This window comes from Carassius carassius, chromosome 2 (assembly GCF_963082965.1).
Source record: "Carassius carassius chromosome 2, fCarCar2.1, whole genome shotgun sequence".
Lineage (NCBI taxonomy): Eukaryota > Metazoa > Chordata > Actinopteri > Cypriniformes > Cyprinidae > Carassius > Carassius carassius.
In genome coordinates, this window is record NC_081756.1 from 21,702,649 (window position 1) to 21,724,995 (window position 22,347).

General features: G+C 41.3%; 1 protein-coding gene across 1 annotated transcript in view; it reads left to right on the forward strand.

Annotated features, from left to right (window-relative positions):
* Positions 1 to 22,347, forward strand: part of LOC132106558 (dipeptidase 2-like) — a 436,558-nt gene that overhangs the window by 192,835 nt on the left and 221,376 nt on the right. The window lies entirely within an intron of this gene.

Here is a 22,347-nt window from a genome sequence, read left to right on the forward strand (position 1 = left end):
TTTAATTCTATGACTCTCCTCATTAATTCAACACATTCTTGTATTCTGTCTGGAATATATTTCTAGCCTCTCCATCACATCTTGCTCTTCAAAGGGATAGTTCACCCAAAAATGAAAATTCTCTCACCATTTACTGCACCTCTGTCATCCAAGATGTTTATGATTTTCTTTTATACACTTCCATTATATAAATAGATTTTTTTTTAACTCTTTGTTTGTGTTCATCTGATAAATGAAAGTCATATAGAATGGCATGAGGGTGGGAATGATGGAGTTTCCTTTGAATCCCTTTCCCTGTATCTTTCTTTTCTTTATTTTTTTGGTGTTCCACTGGGTTTCATTTTAATTGTTGTTGTTAAACTACGTATACATGTTTGACCTGTGCCATTGCATTTTTTTTTATTCTCTCCCTTTAACCATTCTTCTGTATTTCCTGTCAATCAAGTATGATTATGAACAGATACTTGTACTTTTGATTGAGTAAAATTTGCACTGAGTACTTGTACTTTCACTTTAGTAAAAGTTTTTAGTACTTTTTACACCTATGTTTAATATATATATATATATATATACACTCACCTAAAGGATTATTAGGAACACCATACTAATACTGTGTTTGACCCCCTTTCGCCTTCAGAACTGCCTTAAAGTGTTAGTTCACCCAAATAGCAATATTATGTCATTAATAACTTGCCCTCATGTTGTTCCAAACCAGTAAGACCTCCGTTTATCTTTGGAACACAGTTTAAGATATTTTAGATTTAGTCCGAGAGCTCTCAGTCCCTCCATTGAAGTTCAAACAAACCAATATCCCAGAGTAATTCATGTACTCAAACAGTACACTGACTGAACTGCTGTGAAGGGAACTGAAGATGAACACTGAGCCGAGCCAGATAACGAACAACAGATTGACTCATTCACGAGTCAAGAACCGGTTGCATCGGTTTTTGGATCACCAGAACTTCTCTCGGACAGTTCTATTCAATAAACGGGTTGAAGAAAACGGTTCAACGGTTCTTTTGCGATCGACGTAATGACGTCATTGGCGATGATTGCCCTTGATTCAAGAGTTCTTACGGGTTAGGAACAACATGAGGGTAAGTTATTAATGACATAATTTTGCTATTTGGGTGAACTAACCCTTTAATTCTACGTGGCATTGATTCAACAAGGTGCTGAAAGCATTCTTTAGAAATGTTGGCCCATATTGATAGCATCTTGCAGTTGATGTAGATTTGTGGGATGCACATCAAGGGCACGAAGCTCCCTTTCCACCACATCCCAAAGATGCTCTATCGGGTTGAGATCTGGTGACTGTTTGAAATTTGAAAAGATTCAAGCTTTGTGAAATGGTGCATTATCCTGCTGGAAGTAGCCATCAGAGGATGGGTACATGGTGGTCATAAAGGGATGGACATGGTCAGAAACAATGCTCAGGTAGGCCGTGGCATTTAAACGATGCCCAATTGGCACTAAGGGGCCTAAAGTGTGCCAAGAAAACATCCCCCACACCATTACGACACCACCACCAGCCTGCACAGTGGTAGCAAGGCATGATGGATCCATGTTCTCATTCTGTTTACGCCAAATTCTGACTCCATCTGAATGTCTCAACAGAAATCGAGACTCATCAGACCAGGCAACATTTTTCCAGTCTTACACTGTCCAATTTTGGTGAGCTCGTGCAAGTTGTAGCCTCTTTTTCCTATTTGTAGTGGAGATGAGTGGTATCCGGTGGGGTCTTCTGCTGTTGTAGCCCATCTTCTCAAGGTTGTGCATGTTGTGGCTTCACAAATGCTTTGCTGCATACCTCGGTTGTAACGAGTGGTTATTTCAGTCAAAGTTGCTCTTTATCAGCTTGAATCAGTCGGCCTATTCTCCTCTGACCTTTAGCATCAACAAGGCATTTTCGCACACAGGACTGCCACATACTGGATGTTTTTCCCTTTTCACACCATTCTTTGTAAACCTTAGAAATGGTTGTGCGTGAAAATCCCAGTAACTGAGCAGATTGTGAAATACTCAGACCGGCCCGTCTGGCACCAACAACCATGCCACGCTCAAAATTGCTTAAATCACCTTTCTTTCCCATTCTGACATTCAGTTTGGAGTTCAGGAGATTGTCTTGACCAGGACCACACCCCTAAATGCATTGAAGCAACTGCCATGTGATTGGTTGATTAGATAATTGCATTAATGAGAAATTGAACAGGTGTTCCTTATAATCCTTTAGGTGAGCGTATATATATATATATATATATATATATATATATATATATATATATATATATATATATATATATATATATATATATTACACTGTGCATCTTCTGTGTGTTGATATTTTACTCAACTTGTGGAAAACATTATTGTGATGAACTTCTATTTATCATGTAACTTTTTTTTACCACCTGTGTTATAATTTTAGTAGCAGAGTGGCCTCTTCACATTAAAGTATTAAACATTTCTAAAAAAACATAACTGAATCATCAGCACATTTATTTGGTAATATTGGTCCTGATTATATAGAAGGACATAAACAAATGACACTCCAAGTGCACTGCAATCTCATAGTCTGCCGTCAAAATGAAGACCAAACTTGCTGCCACTCACTCTCCACTGACTCATACACGCACACACACACACACACACACACACACAGACAGAGAGAGAGAGAGAGAATACTTTCTGTGGCTAAATGACATACGTCTGCTTTTTCATCTGTCTGTTTGATGGACCCCCGCTTAAAGAGAGAGTCCTCTAGGGTAGATAAATGTGGCAGACACATGTAGAGATCTCAGCTGAAACACTGATGCTCAGAAACATTGACATGCTGTGAGTGTTACAGCAGGTCCTATTATTTTGCTGGACATAACTGAGTTCATATGTGTCAGTTGTGCATCTGTAAGGTTTTAGGGTTAACATTGTCTGAGATGTCTAGTCTCTGCAGTGTTTTGCGGTTTGTCGTAGGGGGCTTTGTTTGGTCCTAAACACAGTTATTGGGTGATTTGGTGTTTGTAAAGTTACTGTAATTTTATGTTTGTGTGTGTTTGTTCATGCATGCATACGCTAGTATTTGTTAGTTCATCAAGAATGAACTTTTGGGCTTGTATATTTAGGCTGGGTGGGTGCACTTAAATAAGGGCTTGGGAAATGATTGTTTATATGTGTGTGGTTAAGCTGGGAGGTCACTGAGATTGTACAGCTGGGTAACTCTGCCCACACTCCTCACCAGAGATTCCCATTAGTTAGATTGATTGGTTCCTTTCCGTGCCCTTTGATTCATGCATTACACACGGTCCTAATCAGTACACTGCCTTATGGTGCCGGGCATCTGTGCATCTCTACATCTCTACATTAGCACACACACATTTACGTTGCCATCTAAATGAGGAGGATGTACCACAGCCTTTTTTGATATGCTATTGTTCTTACAGCTAATTAAAATTATCCTAGACCAACCTTAACCCTCAAAGAAAACATGGTATTCTTTTTTACAGAGAAAACAATATATATTTCTGATTCAGGATATATAAACACACACACACACACACACACACACACACACACACACACACACAAAAGCATACATTTATAAACACTCATTTATTAAAAAAATATTAATTTACTTAATATATTTGCTATCAAATGTATTTTGAAAGCGATTTACTTAATGCTTAATACAACATATTTAATTTACTTTTATATTATATTATATTATATTATATTATATTATATTATATTATATTATATTATATTATATTATATTATATTATATTATATTATATTATATTATATTATAGACAGTCATTAAATATGATCTATTAATTCTGTCTATTTGGTTCTTCATTGATGATGATTTGATATTTTTATCTTGAAATCTCATATCAAAAGAAAATGTAAAGGCCACATATTAAGGCTTGGTGAAATAGATTATTGAGTCTTTGTGCCCTCCATATGTTTTAAACAGGCCGAAGTCAGTATACTTCTTTTGCAAAAAGTGTGTATTTTAATTTACATGTATTTTATTATGTTCCCTCCAGGGAGTAAGACTTTACTGCTTCAGCTAAATTTGTCCTTTATGGCTCCAGACACATATGTTTCTCATCATGTTTTATCACATATACGGACTGATGATGATGATAGAAGAAATGGTGTGAAACTCTATAAAATGAATAGTTTTGAATGAGATGCCACATGTTCTACAGACTGGGACTGGGAACTCTGTCTGGTTTTAGAAGGTATACTGCGGTAAGCACAGACAGAAACCTACCACAAATACGGTATGTATAATACATTTCATCATCAATTATATATCAAGGCTGCATTAAAATAATAGTTTAACATACACGAGCAACCAGAACTAACATTTTTGTGCAATTTAATAGCATTTCCCTCAGCATGAGTAGAAGAGTTTACATGCTGGAAAAAGCTGGAAATGTCTGTATATCTATCAGCCTGCTACTCCAAATATGTCATGTTTACTCAAAGGAAATGTAATATATATATATATATCATTTGGCTTCTCTCCTAGAATACTACAGGATTTCATTGATTTTAACATGCAGGCTCCCTCTGACATTAATATTTAGTATGAAAATATTTTCTTTCAGAGGGAAGGGTTTCTCCATGACTCTTTTTTAGTTTTTATGTTTGTCATGTTTTAAGAAAACCAACATGGTTATACTTTAGGGCGAATAAACTTCAGGCTCATTTCTTATGTACTGCCAGGGAAACAAAATAATCTTTTGTCATATAAATCTAGACAAATATGCATGAATATGTATAATACACATGAACACACATAGTGGATGAACTGTGGATAACGATGAATGGTGTAAATGATAAAATAGATGAGAAAAAATTATGCTAAACGTATAAGACCAGTGATTGCTTTGTGCAGGGGTGAGTTTCAGTGCACTGAGATTTGGGGTGGTTAGGACAGTGTGTGTGTGTGTGTGTGTGTGTGTGTGTGTGTGTGTAGTGAATGAATGAGACTAGCAGGTCTGTGCAGGACCGCATGTTTACCTGAGTCTGTTCTCTCTCTGTCACTCTTATGGGCTGTCGCCAGAGCTGTCAGAGTTAAGTGAAACTCCATGTTGTGCCTGGAGAGATCGGTCTCTAGAGGTCAGTGCAGTTCCACTAGTGACAGCTGCACTCCCAGACCTGCTGTAGAGCCAACATGGCCGCCCAGACACTGGATGATCCTGGTGAGGATTGGGGAGGGCAAAATAATTAAAGCAAGGATCAAATATGTTTCCATGACAAGCAGTCACATTCACACACAGACAGACAAACAGAAACTCACAGAGGAGTACAGCCCTCTAGGGTCCCTGACCTTGTCTCTAAAAATGTTGCTGTGTGTGATGGTGTAGAGCTCATGAATGAATGTAAATGAAGGACTGCTGTGTGGTTAATTCAAAGCTCTGGACTGCCCTGTCTATGAATATTATAGATTTGAATAACTGATTTATTAGTTAAACAGTATTTATGTTTGTTCCCCTATGTTTGGAGTCTCTGTTGTCTTTATATTTAATAGTAATAATGATAGTAATAAAATAATAATAGAAATAATTGTTGCAGATAATCACAAATACAGCTAAATATAACACACACACACACACACACACACACACACACACACACATATACATATATATATACACACAAATGTAGCTAATTATTGAATGAATTGTGATAGTAATAAATAAAAAAATAATTGTTGCAGATAATCACTAGTCCAAATATAATTTCCATCCATCCATCCATCTTCTACCGCTTATCCGGGGCCGGGTCGCGGGGGCAGCAGTCTAAGCAGAGAACCCCAGACTTCCCTCTCCCTAGACACTTCCTCCAGCTCTTCTGGGGGGACACCGAGGCGTTCCCAGGCCAGCCGGGAGACATAGTCTCTCCAGCGTGTCCTAGGTCTCCCCCGGGGTCTCCTCCCAGTGGGATGTGCCCGGAACACCTTCCCGGGAAGGCGTCCAGGAGGCATCTGGAACAGATGCCCGAGCCACCTCAGCTGACCCCTCTCGATGTGGAGGAGCAGCGGCTCTACTCTGAGCTCCTCCCGGGTGACTGAGCTTCTCACCCTATCTCTAAGGGATCGCCCAGCCACCCTGCGGAGAAAGCACATTTCGGCCGCCTGTATCCGGGATCTTGTCCTTTCGGTCATGACCCAAAGCTCATGACCATAGGTGAGAGTAGGAACGTAGATTGACCGGTAAATCGAGAGCTTCGCCTTGCGGCTCAGCTCTTTCTTCACCACGACAGACCGGTACATCGACCGCATTACTGCAGAAGCTGCACCGATCCGTCTGTCAATCTCCCGTTCCATCCTTCCCTCACTCGTGAACAAGACCCCAAGATACTTAAACTCCTCCACTTGAGGCAGGAACTCTCCACCAACCTGAAGTGGGCAAGCCACCCTTTTCCAACTGAGGACCATGGCCTCGGATTTGGAGGTGCTGATTCTCATCCCAGCCGCTTCACACTCGGCTGCAAACCGTCCCAGTGCATGCTGAAGGTCCTGGCCTGATGAGGCCAACACGACAACATCATCCGCAAAGAGCAGAGACGAAATCGTGTTGTCACCAAACCTGACCCCCTCCGGCCCCTGGCTGCGCCTAGAAATTCTGTCCATAAAAATCATGAACAGAACCGGCGACAAAGGGCAGCCCTGCCGGAGTCCAACACGCACCGGGAACAAGTCTGACTTACAGCTGGCAATACGAACCAAGCTCCTGCTCCGTTCGTACAGGGACCGGATAGCCCTTATCAAAGGGCCCCGGACCCCATACTCCCGGAGAACCCTCCACAGGCCGCCGCGAGGGACACAGTCGAATGCCTTCTCCAAATCCACAAAGAGTCCCCAGTCGAAGCACTTTCCAGCACCCCTCCCAGAGACTCCAAGAAGGCTGGGTACTCTGCATTGCCGTTAGGCCCGTAGGCACAAACGACAGTGAGAGACCTATCCCCGACCCGAAGGCGCAGGGAAGCGACCCTCTCGTTCACCGGGGTAAACTCCAACACATGGCAGCTGAGCTGGGGGGCTATAAGCAAACCCACACCAGCCCGCCGCCTCTCACCTTGGGCAACTCCAGAGTGGTGAAGAGTCCATCCTCTCTCGAGGAGTGTGGTACCAGAGCCCAAGCTTTGCGTAGAGGTGAGTCCGACTATCGCTAGTCGGAACCTCTCTACCTCACGCACAATCTCGGGCTCCTTCCCCGCCAGTGAGGTGACGTTCCACGTCCCTAGAGCTAGTTTCCGTGTCCAGGGATCGGGCTGTCGAGGCCCCCGCCTTCGACTGCCACCCGATTGTCTAAGCACCGGCCCCTTACGGTCCCTCCTGTAGGTGGTGAGCCCACGGGAAGGCGGCCCCACGTCGCTCCTTCGGGCTGAGCCCGGCCGGACCCCGTGGGGGGAGGCCCGGCCACCAGGCGCTCGCATACGAGCCCCAACCCCGGGCCTGGCTCCAGGGTGGGGCCCCGGCTGCGCCATACCGGGCGACGTCACGGTCCTTTGATTGTTCCTTCTCATAAGGGGTTTTGAACCGCTCTTAGTCTGACCCGTCGCCTAGGACCTGTTTGCCTTGGGAGACCCTACCAGGGGCATATAGCCCCGGACAACATAGCTCCTAGGGTCATTCGGGTACTCAAACCCCTCCACCACGTTAAGGTGGCAGTTCAAGGAGGGGTATATAATTTATTAATTGAATTTACTAAATGAAATGTATTATTGTTATTGAAAGAAAGAAATAAAAGTAAATCTTGTCAATAATCAAATACAAATATAGCCAGTTAATTATTATTAAAATAGTAGTACTAGTGGTAGAAGATCTTTCAACATAAAAAACAGCCAAAATATAATTGCCAGTAAATTAAATGCTTTATATTTTATAGTTCTGTCAAATGAATTATCGCGAAAAATACAACAGATTGTATTTATATACACATAATAAATATACACAGTGTACACACATATATTTTGTAAACAAAAACTTTTATTTTGGATGTGATTAATTGCGATTAATCATTTGACAGCACTAATATTTTATGTATTATTGTCATTATTAATATTACATTTAATTTTATAGTAATTAACTAGTTTTATTTGTATTAGTGATTATTGGCAACAATTATTTCTGTTTATTATTATTATTATGAACTGCATGAATTAAGCAACTATGACTTGTTTGACAGTTTTTGAACTAAAGTATTTTAAATAAAAGTCCTACAGAAGAGCACTGCAGTTGTATTTGACAGAAGTTTAAAGAGTTTGGCCACTAATTCCATAGGATTGCACAATCCACTCTTCCATTTCTGTGTTTTAAACAGTTTTAAGCAGCACATTTTTATCTTCCGCTGAATTGCAAGATTAGAATAGGGCGAATGCACCTCCATCCCTTTATCGTAATGCCATTATGTCCAGTTAGTTTTAAAAAGCCCTTTCTTATAAACATTTACAGTGTGGGGCACAAAGGGAGCTGCTGTTCCCCTTGCTCTGTTTGTATTGTGGTTTTGGTCACATTGGGCTTCAACTGACGTGTCTACAGAAAATGGGTGGCAGAAACGTGGCCTGCTTTGCCAAGTTTTAAAATTAGTAACAAATTTAATACGTTCTATGCTAGCGTCCCCTGCCACAGAGATTGCGAAAATGCGTTTCTAGTTTGTCGTGAGGTCTCGATGAATGACCACAGAGAGGCAGAATCTGAGAGAAATGCATAACAGATGCGAGAAGCATCAGGAGAAGAGCGCTAGATCTCAGGACCACCAAATACGTTCTGCTCCTAAAGTGATCTAAACACTTCCCACTCCGCCATTCTTAGTGCGATCTAAATGACAGAACCATGCTCCCGTTAATGGCATAATAGTGATTTATCGATCTCATTTTGAGGATTGCTATCCCCATAACTCCTAATACAGAGGGAAATATGTATTTTGGATAATGCACCCCTGCCATAAGGCCTCATGGGCAGTTTAAGCATGGGAAGGAACATATTACTGTAATAAATCTACATCTCATAACCTGCTGCATGAGAAGACATGGAGATATTGGAATTAGAAATGACTGGGAATAAGAAAAATGAAATACGAGAAATAGAGTTCATACATTGATTCAAGGCCGCTAACTTTTATTTTACAGCTTTTAAGCTGTGTTTTATTAAAGATGTTCTGATGATATTTTCTTATTTTCGCCTTTTACCCAGCCATTCTTACTTGCTATTTGCATTAACTGCTTTTTTTCATATTTTTTTTCTCCCTGTCAGCCCTGCAATCTGTCAGTCTTGGAAATAAAATGTACAGTTTTAAATATATTAAATGCTGTTTCCATATAAGTCATAGTTGTCTGTTGGCTCCGTGCTGGCTTAAGCTAGAATATGTTATAGGAATGACAGCCAAAAATGAAAACTCTGTTTTTGATTTTACTGATTTTACACCCATTTTCACAATATTCTTTTCCAGAGATTATCATCATTATTGCCTCTCTTGTCTCTCCAGAGAGATTATCATCATTATTGCCTCTCTTGTCTCTCCAGTATTAGGAATGACTACCTGTAGAAGGCAGAAGCTTATGTACTGAGGTTGCAGTTTAAACTTGAACCAGTAGGGGGAGTGAGCCACTGATTTATTTCCACCATTTTTAAAGTGAAAAACGTTGCTGATAACCCCTCATTATGTATGATGCTGGAGAAATGTGTCACTTATTATTTTTGGCCAGCCACATCAAGGGCTTCTATAAAGAATCATTTATAATGCAAAAGATAAGCGTGTTCCAATAACCGATTGCCCTCAAACAGCTCATGAGAGCTGATTATATGTGACTTCACATCAGGTGGTAAATATTTGTCAGCCCACCTTTGAAACAGGCAAGCTGTGGCGCTGTCAGCCCGCCCACATGAAAGGGTGAATGGAAACATTTAGGGTTGGGAGCCGAATCAGTCATAGCTGGAATGAGATGGCCAATAAAATGCATAACTACGATGCTCTGTCATTGGCCTCAGCCCAGAGGGGTTTTTAACTAGGCGAAAAATCCCACACGCGCATAATGGGCCTTTTTTTATGGTAGTCTAGTCTAAAAGTGAGCTGTGACAATGTGTGGTCCGCATTCAGTGCCCAAGGCTGCTGGGATATGCTGTTTACCTAGCTAGAGAGTATGTAGGCGTGTTGCAATGGCCCCTGTTGATTACACCGTCTTCTGGAATACATGATTCCAAAGCAGTGTCATAATGACATGCTACCAGGGTAACCCTTCACTCTCACCTGCCTCCTTTGGAAACATGGCTTGCTGTGAGTTGCAGATAATTGTCACGAGTTTATGGTAAAGTTTCCAGGGGTTTTATGGAAATGAGGGTGTTGAGAAGTGTTTTATAACTTCATGAACTGTTACTTCTGCAGTGAGAGAGACTGAATATCATTGCTGAAAAGTTTTGGATTTCTTTAATGGAACAGATTTGCTTTCATTCTCAGCCTCATCCTAAATTGATGGATGGTAAAGCTAGGCAGAGATTCCTCTCTGTCAGAATAGTTTGTGTTTGACTACCTTACACAGTGAAGAGATTCCCACAGAGCTGCAGACCCCTAGCAGGGAGAGTGAAGGAAGGTATGTAGAAGCCGAACTGTAGCACAAACCTGCTGTGAATTTCCACTGATTAGGCCTGAGCTATTCTCTCGAAAGGGTTCTTATCTGTTAGACATTGTCGTTTCTCATTTGAACACACTATAACTAAATACAATGGTGGGATTTTGAGGTTTTACATTCGTAGGATAAAGTTTGGTTTGAGATATTTTGGGAAGTTATATGCATGCTGCATAACATATTTTGGGGAAAGGCTGAAAAAAAAAAAAAATCTGAATATCATCCATAAATTCTTTACTCTCTCACCCAAATCTTTGGCAGCTAAATTTCTGCTAGGGGTTGAGAAGAGGGAGCGACATTCTTTCTGTCTTATCATATATTATATTCAGGCATAAATACACATGAGGTACAATTATGTAGAAAAGGCATTTAGTAATTACAGTTCACAGTAATGGAAAACAGAACACTCAGATTCATAGATATGTATGTATACGTATAGTCAGCATTTATAGATATTTAAAAGTTTTGGGTCAGTAAGCTATTTGAAAAACTTTAATCAGCAAGGATGCATTAAATTGATCAAAAGCAACAGTAAATTCTTTAATAATGTTAAAAAAAGACTTCTACTGTATTTCAAATAAATGCAGATATTTTAAACTATATTTTTTATCAAAGAATACTGAAAAAAAAGATTAAACTGCACAACCGTTTTTTAATACTGATAATAAAATGTTTTTTGAGCAACAAATCAGCATATTAGAATAATTGCAGTAATACATTTCATTATGAAATATATTTAAATAGAAAACAGTTATTTTAAATTGTTGTAATATTTCACAAATGCATGAGATAAAAAAAAAAAAAAACTTATTGACCCCAAACTTTTGAACAGTTGTGTGTTTGTTATATGTCTGTATATATATATATATATATATATATATATATGGAGGATATGTGTATTGAGTGAGCAGTGAGCCTTATGACAAACGTCAATAAACAGAAATATGTTGGAAGGTGATTAGAAACCCAGCCAAATAACAGCGAAAGGAGATAAAAATGCAAGAAGTGGAAAATCTAAAAAGACATGATGACATATCTTTGTATGAAGTTCATAGGCTTAGATTTTCTACCTTATACGAAACAGGAAATTAAGAACATGTGCCTGCTGAGGCTAAACTGGGGCCTACTGGGGCCTTTTTTTGTCCATCAATGGTAGCAGTCAGTAGGCTAATTCTTAATGAAGAGACCAATTTATATGACAGATATTCATGTAGGCTTTTATTTATATGTGAACATTGTCTACTTACCGTTATAACTAGCTATCTCGCAATTTTTTGCTCACTCTGTGTATTTTTACAGTGGGATAATTTTGTTGCAGTTGCACAAGACAACTTGATTTCAAACTTTGAATTGAATAAAAAATGACAAGTAAGCAGTCAGTAATAAAATAAGAACAAATAAACAAAAACACAAAAATAAACACAGGTAGGTCTATCAGTAAGGCTTTTAAGAGATATAATTTTTTTTTTTTTTTTACCAATTATATCCAAATAATGTTTAGTCCTGGAAAGCTATTATTATCAGAACATGTGAACATAACAAAGCGGTTAGCAGATCAATGAATGAGAGGGCAGCGTTAACAGAGTTGCCCATATACCACATCATGTTACAGTACAGTAGGCTATTGCTAACAGAAACAATACTGTACTGCATATATGTTTCCTGACGGCTCAATTTTTGAGTGGACTTTGCTGTTGAGTGGACTTTGCCGATTAGCATGAACACTTGGCCGTGGGAACTAGGGATGCTGTAGCAGGGCCCGGTCTGAGATTTTCCTTGTGCCCCTCGATCATACCCAAGATACTTATTTGTGATGGTTTTGTGATTAAATATTTATTAAACTGACCAGAAATATATAGCATAGTGCAGTTTTTCTTGGGCGCCGTGCTTGCGTCCATCTCCTCTTCACTGACAGAATTTCATGTCAAATGTTCACGCGATATTATTGTAATTTTACATTCCGACTTGTAAAAACCAATCACGTCCTTGTCCTTTCTATTATCCATTTTACAAAGCTTTCTCACTTCTCAAGACATCCACCGTCAATCACATATTGCACAGCTCTTTAATTGCGCTATAGCCTCTAGGCAAACGCGCTCAAACCGCGCTCTAACTACGCACATCTTAACATTTTAGGCAAAAAGGCTACCATGTTATGAAATAAAATATTTTAATAAGACTAAATTTGTATTTAATTATAAGGCTGCATGTCCACCATTATTCAATCAATGAACAAATTATATAGCGAGCAAAGAACATTAAGCCTACATTATCAAAGAATATCACTGAATTCAATCCAGCATGAGAGTAAGCACTCTACAAAAAGCTATAAGTTATAATCATTGATGTTGTCTGCAGTGTATAATGAATTAATCTCATATTAACATTGCATTCACATCTGCAGTTTGCTGTTTCTGATGAGAGAATTCGCCAAAGTGCACTGACCAAAACTATTTTCCACATACTGTACATTATTGTATCCCCTCTTTCTAAAACACCTTGATTTTTGAAACAGGCGTATTGCGCTGCATAAACATAAAATCATGATTGGAGAAACAACAAGCGCTACTCTACACTGCTCAAAACTTGTGTTTGAAACATCAGTGACAATTTCTTTAAATATATATAAAAAAAACTTACTTACAGGCTGTGAGTCAGAAATCCCAGACTGTCCTTGCAAAGTTATAACTGCCTCACTTTATAGAAAAAGCCTTTGTGCCACAGACATTTTGTAGGCTACTGGTTCGGGAAACAGTCCTCATCCTCCATAAAATGCACTGCACACATCTGTATATTTGGGTTGAACTGTTCTGGAACAGGGTTGTATACAACTTAACCACTGATTTCTAGTTGTGTACTCTTTTGAAAAGCCAAACAAAGTAGTTTTGCTTTCACAATAAAACACACAGTGTCTCCACAACATGGTGGCAGTGGCAACAGCTAGAATATAAGTTTCTTTCTTTGAGTGAGCATTTGGGTGGCGTTATGCAAATCTTCCCACATCGTGATGTAGACAAATGTGGGGGCATGTTAGAATGATCCGTTTTAGGAGGGCACGGTTGACTCTTAAAGGGTTAGTTCACCCAAATAGCAAAATTATGTCATTAATAACTCACCCTCATATTGTTCCAAACCCGTAAGAACTCAGGAACACAGTTTAAGATATTTTAGATTTAGTCCGAGAGCTCACAGTACCTCCATTGAAGCTGTGTGAACGGTATACTGTCCATGTACAGAAAGGTAAGAAAAACACCATCAAAGTCCATGTTACATCAGAGGGTCAGTTAGAATTTTTTGAGGCATCTAAAATACATTTTGGTCCAAAAATAGCAAAAACTACGACTTTATTCAGCATTGTCTTCTCTTCCGTGTCTGTTGTGAGAGAGAGTTCAAAACAAAGCAGTTTTTGATATCTGGTTCGCGAACGAATCATTCCATGTAACAGCTCAAGTCATTTGTGGATTAATGCGTATTGGAGACGCGAACCGTTTAAAACGATTCAGTTCGATTTGGTGAACTGGTTCCGGTTACATCGAGTGATTCGTTCATGAACCGGATATCACTAAACTGCTATTTGGGTGAACCAACCCTTTAAATTTTACAAAGAACATCTCTTTGGATTTGAGACTTTAGTCTTTGCAACTTTACAGATCTTCTTTATAAACCAAGAGCTGATAACACTTCAAGGAGAAAGGAAAAATTTAAATCGCAGCAATTGAGTTTTACTGTTTTCAAATTACATTCAGTCGATCTCTGGCGGTAGCACTTTTAGCTTAGCTTAGCATAGATCATTGAATCTAATTAGACCGATTGCATTTCGCTCAAAAAAGTTTCAATATTTTTTTTTTTTTAAACTTGACTCTTTTGTAGATACATCGTATACTAAGAGTGACAGAAAATGAAAGGTTTTCTAGGCCGATATGGCTAGGAACTATACTCTCATTCCAGCGTAATGATCAAGGAACTTTGCTGCCGTACCATGGGTGTAGCAGGCGCAGTGATATTACGCAGCAACTCTGCTATTGCTGCAACTACACAAACTAGCTGGGATCTATTTTCAGGTGCTACGTAATATCACTGCGCCTACTGCACCTATGCTATTGCAGCAAAGTTACTTGATTATTACACCATGCCAAGTTAAGATAAGGTTTAGGTAGAAGTAGTAGACTAATAGTGTGAGATTTGTCTAGTTCAAGGTACAGTTAGTTACATGTGTTATATCCTCTACAATAGGCAGTACTCAATCATTGCAGGACAACAGCCCTCAGCCAGGAGAGGGTCCGGTCATTCAGGTCACTGAGAGTGCAAAGGGATGAAAATGCACTGTCCACACTCAAGGCACACAAAGATTTTCATCGAGCTCTTTGGTCCACAGTGAGATGCCCATAATTATCTTTGACAAAACTCATTAGCAAGGTCCTTGTAGCAACATCGGCAACCAGGAATTCCATGAGGAGAGACATGCACAGAAACAAAGCCCTTGACTCATTTCACTGCGCCCTTTGACAAAATTTAATGAAGTGTGTTCATTGTCCCCTCATCAATATTTAAACCCTGAGCCATCATTACCGAGACCCTCTCTCATATGCCCTCTGTGTGGGACACTTCAAAAGGTGCCTTCACTTTAGCTCTTTTGTCTGGATTTGGGCAAATTGTTTTAAGAGATGCTGTTGTTGTTGTTGTTATCATCATGGGTCCTATTAGTATACATTGACCATTGCTATTCTGTTAGAACCAGTTAGCTGGTTTAACATCACAATCATATGCTCTGCAAGCAAACAGTCCGAGGTGAGAGCAAAAATCATGACCTAATGTTCAATTGTTAACCCTCCGCTGACCTTTAACACAAATAATTGCGGTGTTGTCAATTATAGTCAGGTTCCTAACTGACTAGCAGAGAATATGATATACCAGTGATTCTGTAGTTCAGAGGATAGAGTACTGGGACTGGAAAGAAAAGTATATGTATCAAGGAATTAGTTTAGACTTATCTGTTCAATATGTTTATGGTTGGTTGCAATCTCCTGCTGCTTTGATTTTCTCAAACAAAAACAAACAACCTTTTTTTCCCTTTTGCCTATTACATAATATTGGTCAACACCATAAGATACAAGAATAATGTCCCAAATATTATGTACTGTATAGTGCCAAATCTAGCATTTATTTCAGTGAATTGATGTTGGCACTGATAGCTTATTTTGTATGTCACACATGTATGAAATGCTGTATACTTTTAAGTTAGTTCCCTCAAAACTGAAAATTCTGTCAGTAACTACTCACCATCATGTCGTTCCAAACCTGGAAGACTTTCATTCATCTTCAGAACACAAATTAAGATTTTTTTATGAAATCGGAGAGCTTTCTGACCCTGCATAGACAGCAAGGAAACTACAATGTTTAAGGCCCAGAAAGTTAGTAAGAACATCGTTAAAATACTCCATGTGATCTCAGTGGTTCAACCTTAATTTTATGAAACTACGAGAATAGTTTTTGTGTGCATAGAAAACTAAAATAATGACTTCATTCAATGATTTATTCTCTTCCATGTCAGGGAACCTGGTGGTTGATGTGGGAATGTTGCTGCATTCAAATGCCTGACAGAAATCGGGGACAACCCGTCCAATGGCCAAACTTCAGAAGGAGTGAGTCTTGACCCCCAGGAGAGGGGAGATCAGAAGACTCGAGGATTAGGATAGCATCCTGATCACCGTTTAGCACAAGCTTCTTCTGGCCGGAGGCCTCAGCCTCAGCGCACCATGGAGGAAACATATAACCAGAGGGTTTCTGCTCACTGACTGGCCATCGAGAGGGGTGCGGTAGGCCACCATGGCCGCCACGTAGACCTTCAGGGTGGAGTGGGTCAACCCTGCGGAGAGCCTGCACAAACTCCAGTACTATACCATCCGGGCAGTTAACTGGGTCGAGCTGGCGGTCTCCGCACCAAGAAGTGAAAAGCTTCCACTTCAAGGCATAAAGTTTCCTCATTGAGGGAGCTCTGGATTGGAGAACGGTCTTACAACATCGGTTGAGATACGGGAAGCTAAGAGTTGTGCCTCCTCAGAGACCACACCCTCCGCTTGCGAGAGGAGATCTCTCCTGACGGGAACCTCCCATGGAGTGCCGTCAAAAAGAGGAATCAGGCCCAGGAACCATTCCCGGCCCGGCCAGAACGGGGCTACTAACAGCAGCCGGACTCCATCCCGGTGCACTCTTTCCAGAACTTCAGAGAGCAGAGCAATCGGGGGAAAAAATGTACAGATGAAGCCTCGGCCACGTCTGTACCATGGCGCCCAGTCCCAGTGGAGCTGGATGAGTCAGAGGAAGCCAGACGGGACAGTGCGATGTGTCTCGAGTCGCAAACAGATCCACCCGAGTCTGGCCAAACTCTCCTACTCTGCTTCATCACCTCGGTGTGAAGCTGCCATTCCCCGGGCCTTGGCCCCTGCCTCAACAGGATGTCTGCTCCCATATTAAGATGCCCAGGAATGTGAACTGCTCTGAGCGAGAGGAATTCGTCCTGGGCCCACACAAGGATCTGGTACGCTAGTTGTATAAACGGCGTGAGTACAGACACCGCTGTGTTGTCGGTGCGCACCAACACATGGCGACCTCTTAGGTCTGGGAGAAAATACACGAAGCACGTCCAGCATCTCCAGGCAGTTGATGTGCCATGTCAGATGGCGACCACTCCACAGACCGCGGGCAGGGTGTCCACCCATGACCGCACCCCAGCCGGTGAGGGACGCCTCTGTCGCTAGCATCCCGCGGCGACAAGGAGCTCCCAGCACCGGGCCCTGAGAAAAGAACCAAGGCTTCCTCCACATATCCAAGGCACGTAGGCAGCGCCGCGTGACCTTTAGCATGCGAAGTGGGTTTCCCCTCAGGGAGAACCCCTTGGTCTTGAGCCACCACTGTAGGGGTCTCATGTACAGCAGGCCAATAGTATTCACGTTGGACGCAGCTGCCATCAGACCCAGCAATCTCCGTGACTGCTTGACAGTGAGTGACTGGCCTTCTCTCACTCTCGCGACTGCAGTGAGGATCGACTCGATCTGAGCAGGTGACATACATGCCTGGTGCCAGGGGACGACCATACTAGCTGCTCTAGAGACCTCCGTAAAGGTAGCAAGCCTCTCAGCACCGCTACGTTTCCGGCGGGTAACTGACAGAAGCGCTCGCTGGAGACCGTTGCGCCCTGGAACACCGGCAGGGTTGGCAGATCGATCTCCTGAGGGCACTGAGGAGAGACGGGCACCGTGTAATGCGGTGTACACCACTCTTCCCCAGAGGGAGCTGGCCCTCAAAACATCCTAGGCCTTACGCGTCAGGACGTTATGATGAAGGCTATCCAGCGAAAACAACGGTCTGTAGAACTGCTTTCCACTAGAAGCCTTCGGCCTGGGAGCGCCACTCTGACTCTAGCATCTGCGGAGTACAAAAGTGACACCCCCGGCACGAGGGGCTGGAACATGGTTGGGACTGCTCCGCCCAGCAGCTCTGACCGCCTCAACCTCCTCAGAGGAAGAGCGGTACACACGTGTTCTTACATAAGAAATTTCATCCCTAGAGCCCCTGCACATCTAACTTCACATAGTCAGATAAATATTAATATATAGTAGTCAACAACCAGACGAGTCAACACGGTCTGGTGTAGAAAAAAACTCACATAAAGATGAAACAATGTAATACACGCGTTGCCTCGGCAGCGTGCATGTCTATTATTTTTTTTTTATATATATATATGCTACTCAGTCACACAGACAACATCAATCTCCTCAGAGAAAGATGAATGCTGTAGCGAGCTCTGCCTCCGAGGACGAAGAAACCACAGCACAGGGTTTTTTAAGCCTCAAGACCGAGCTCTAGATCTAGTGAACACGGATGGAGATAGGACGAGCCGTCTCCAACCCGTTCGCCAGATCATGTGCGATTCCTGCGAACGCGGCTGCCGCCGTGCCCCAGCTCGACCGCAAGATCGCATGCACGGATACACTCCTCAGAGTGTGCCCGGCGAGAGAGCATGCAGCAGCAGCAGCGAGCTGTCTCAGAGGGCGAAGAAACCGCAGCGCTGGTTTCCAAGCCTCGAGAACGAACTCTAGATCTAGTAAACACGGGTGGAGATAGGACGAGCTGTCTCCAACCCGTTCACCAGATCATGTGCGATTCCCGCTATCGCGGTCGCCGCCGTGCCTCAGCCCCAGCGCGACCGCAAGATTGCATGCACGGATACACTCCTCGGAGCGTGCTCGGCGAGAGCGGAGCGCTTAACAGCGAGAAAAGCACAATCAGCCCCCCGAGAGCCGACTGCGCGAGCTCCACTCTTCATTAATGCTGCTTATTATAATATTAGGCAAAATATGCGTGTGTAACTGGTGCTTGTGTGACTGGTGCTTGAACAACTGGCGAGCTCATCGACGCCTTTCCATATCAATCTCCTCTGAGAAAGACAGGAAGTGCGTCGCGCCCTCTCATCGGGGAGAAAGTACAGCAAACGCGGGCTTCCGAACCCCCGAGAGCGTGCGCCGGATCTGGTGGCTAAGAAAGAAGATAGGGACTTGTTGCCCATCTTACATTCCTTCCAGCAGATCCGAAAGCGAATCCCGCGAGCACAACCACCGCTCCGTTTTTTCCTCGACAAAAACGGGGCTGGCACCGTTTATACACATTGATTATACACATTATTCAGAGACGTCACGCTGGACGCGTTCCCCAAACGTTCTCGACGCAGCTCGAGTTCCTGAAGAGGAACTACACGCAGCTAAAAGTCAAAGTAACAATTATACATGCAACCCCATAGAACTATAGACATGTACAAACATATCTGAATGCATTTTTAGAAAATGTTCTGTGGTACATATTTCTACCAATTTATACCGTCCTACCGCGACTATTTTTGGCCGGGCACACGACGTCGCCGTCGGACCAATGTTTGCTGGGTTTGGTCATTTGAATGTTTTATAAAAGGCCAATTAAAAACACTATGGTGGACTGATTGTTATGCATCTCTTAGTTTCTTAACATTAAGTACGTAATGATGTAAACAAAGATTCCTTTTATGCTGCAGTGTTATGCCTTTTTTTATTAGAATGGAAGCGCTGCTGTTTTGTCGCGTCGCTACACGATGCGAGTGGGACTGAGCTGGAACACAGCTGAAGAGCAGTAGAGCAGAAGAAAGACTGTCAGCGGTAGGTTTGACGTCACACTTGCGGATCAGAGCTGTGTGTGTCAGGCCCGGTCATGACAGAGGACGCGCCTCATCCACAAACTAAAGCGCGCGCCCTTCTTCTGTCATGGTGGGGCATTCCATTGACTTTTATTGTTTTGTAATGATCCACGGGTATTTTTCTATTCCTTAACCTTTACACAAACCTTTCTGCGAGACATTAAGCTGTTTTCTCCGTTAGGAGCTTAGACTGGTCTGATGCGTAGTAAAGCAAAACCTTACCCAAGCATATTTCATCTCCATGGTTCAAGTGACCAGATTTAGTGCCCCGTTAAAAATGACACATGATGGCCTAGTCCTTCAGCTTTTTTGTTTATCCGTCATTCAGTGTTGTTTATTATTGGAGATTAGAGGAAATCTGTTTTGGATTAGGCCGCTATCAACAGCAAGTGATTAAACTATAGCGCAATTGCGCAGTGAGATGACATGACCATAGCTATGACACTGTTTTCTTTCTATCTATCTATCTATCTATCTATCTATCTATCTATCTATCTATCTATCTATCTATCTATCTATCTATCTATCTATCTATCTATCTATCTATCTATCCTCCCTCAGATTAAAATATGATCAACAATTTAAATGTTTGGTGTATTCGGCGTTTTCAGGATCATTATTATAATGCAATTTACATTTAATGCACTCTGCATAATGCATAGCATGTGTCCCCATGCACCCATCCATTAGACTAATGCACTGTCTGAACAACAGACACGTACTCACAGAATCAGGGATGCAGTTCTTTGAAGGGAATAACACATTGTATGACAGGACACATTTCCACTTTCCCCATTTTAACGCGAAAGCACATTTTAGTCTTATTCTGTCCTCGTTTGTCTAGATTTAATATGGTGTAATTTGTAAGACATGCTCTTAATTGATCTATTAGTTGCAGAATGAGCCTGATGCTTTGTGGCAGGAATCCATGCTATTATTTCCGGCTCCCTCAGGTATAGCGCTACCGCACTAATCCCATTGCACATGCATCATTACCTTCAATAATGTTTGGCAGCTCTTCTTTACAGCTCCCTTTTTAATTACCTTTGCTTCAAATATTTAACACGCGGGAAGCGTCTTTATGTGGCCGGTGCACAAGCTGTGTGGCACTTGTCAATTCAAAACCAGAGTGTATAATTCACTTTTTTTTCACGTGTGATTTTGTGTTGCAGGTGAAGTGATTGATCATATGTGGGACAGTAAGCTGAACTTTGCTATTATGCATTACACAACGGTATTTAGAATCTTTCAAGTTTCTCTCATCATGCAAATCTCACTCCTTGTTTTTTTTTTGTTTGTTTTTTTTTTTCAATCAAAACAGTATTCAGAATATGATTTTGAGAGATTATATTTAGGGAGATTTGTAGAAATAGATCTCGCCTGTTGGACAGATTGCTTGGTAGTGGAGATCCTGAGGGATAATCCAAACGATAGTCCATTGACCTTTAGCCTAATAAACAAATATATTGGACTTAGAGGCAAAGCATGCCTGTGTCAGGCCTCTTGATGTATATATATTTTTTGCCTGTTATTTTTTTCAGTAATACATCTGTTCTACAGCTTTAAATATCCCCCAAAATGTATTCTTACAAGGAATGAAATGTAAGCCTTTATGTTACCATATTATGACGTATTTGACGATTATTATTAATATTATTAATATTGTTGTTGTTGCTGTTGTGTAAATTTTAAAACGTATGGACTGGCTCATTGTTTATAACTAGGCTACATGGTTTTATGGCATTTGCTGAAGCATTTTTTCCCCTAAGTAAACTCGTGTTAACTCTTATTAGCCTATCTATTATCTATTAATTATCTAAATATCATGACCATCTTTGTCAACCTAAATTTCCACTGAGGAATTCTGCGCCGTAAAAAGTGACATCGACAGTCTGCTTGACCCCTTTTCAGTTCGACCACAAATTGACCACAGCGCTTTGATACACCTAATACTCTTATTACATGCCTTAATCTTTCAATCCGTCCTGAAATAATGTCTCTTTCGACGGCTTAATTTAATGAACCCTGACCAGCAGGTCATCGCTTCCAACTTGGTTTTTTATTTTTTTTTTACTTTTGCGTGATTTATCGCGTTTTTCTTTAACAAAAAAGTTTGAAGAACTTAGAGCTTCTTTTAGCTACTTTTTCGCTAAAGCAACTACACGCCATCAATATTGACATACGAATTAGAAGCGTGATATTGATTTTTTATTTATTGATTTTTTTTTCATGCGTTTAATTATTAAAAATGCCGCCAAGTCATTTGTCTGCTCCACAAGGGAAATAGCCTAACACTGTAAATAGCCTAAGTAAAACATGTTTTTTCTCTGTGATTTTGAACCAGCCCAGCCATTGCTTTACAAGTTTAATTGTGTGCTTAAAGATCTCATGGGATGCCAGTTCGAGCAATAGGCTACTGATCATCATCAAAACACCTGATGCGCGTTTCATGGAATTGATGCTCGCGTGTAACCTCGTTGTTAACG